The sequence below is a fragment of the Triticum dicoccoides genome, chromosome 3B (assembly GCF_002162155.2).
Source record: "Triticum dicoccoides isolate Atlit2015 ecotype Zavitan chromosome 3B, WEW_v2.0, whole genome shotgun sequence".
In the NCBI taxonomy this organism is placed as follows: domain Eukaryota; kingdom Viridiplantae; phylum Streptophyta; class Magnoliopsida; order Poales; family Poaceae; genus Triticum; species Triticum dicoccoides.
In genome coordinates, this window is record NC_041385.1 from 813,678,187 (window position 1) to 813,679,195 (window position 1,009).

Below are 1,009 nucleotides of genomic sequence, written 5' to 3' on the forward strand. Positions count from 1 at the left end.
GGAACCGCGGCCGCCTACGTCAGAAACTCCGGGTGACGTGATGTACACGGACGACCTCGTTTGGATCGATGGACGGCGGATGAGGTGTTCTCCAACGGCGACGGACGGACGGCGGAGCGGCGTCACGGGGCCAGAGGGGATGGATTGACGGCGGCGTGCTGAAGAGGACAGGGTGAGGGGTGTCAGGGGATCGGTGGCAGATGGCGGCGTCGGTTAGGGCTTGGGGCAGGGAGTCGTGGGTGACGAGGGCATATGGTGGCGGGCGTGCTAGGTGCTAATCACGATAGATTCGGTCAGCCCCGCGTCGCCTCTGTCTCCACTGCCGTCCGCAATGATTGGGCCGGGCCCCAGACGACATGGGTGGATTAGCGTCGGCGTGCAGCAGCCATTCTAATTTAGTCCCACCTCGGCCGCCGAAGGATATACCGACCAGTTTATATAGCCGCCTCCGGTAGTCCATGCATGGTCATATCTTATATTTTGATATGGCTCTACATAACTGCCCGATAGTACACTGTCAGGCAGTGAACTGCCCGGGCAGTTAGGTAAAGTCACATCACAGTATTAAATATGTTTATTTTCTCATTTTTTTAACTTCAAACGGAAAACAATTTTTTTGAAATATGGTTCCCAACTCCGTTTTTTTTCGACTCCGTCAAGTGTCATGACACTTTTTCCACACGTTGGCATCACCATCCACAGCACCCACGCCAATTCGCGTATTTTTTTGACGCTCGACGCATTTTCTAGGGTTTTCTAGGTCGAAAATCCCAAAAACACTGCCCGGACGTGATGCAATGTCCGTTTTGTGTCTGTTTTCATTCCAACCTTGCGTGGGGGCCTACGTTGGCCGTGCCCACATGTACGCACACTTTGGTGCAATTGCATGCATGCGATCACGTAACCCCAGTGCAACCAGCTACTTCTCGCTATGCCGGGGAGAGGGTTGCCAACTACTGTTTTTTTTCTACTCCGTCAAACATCACGACACTTTTTCCTCACGTTGGCA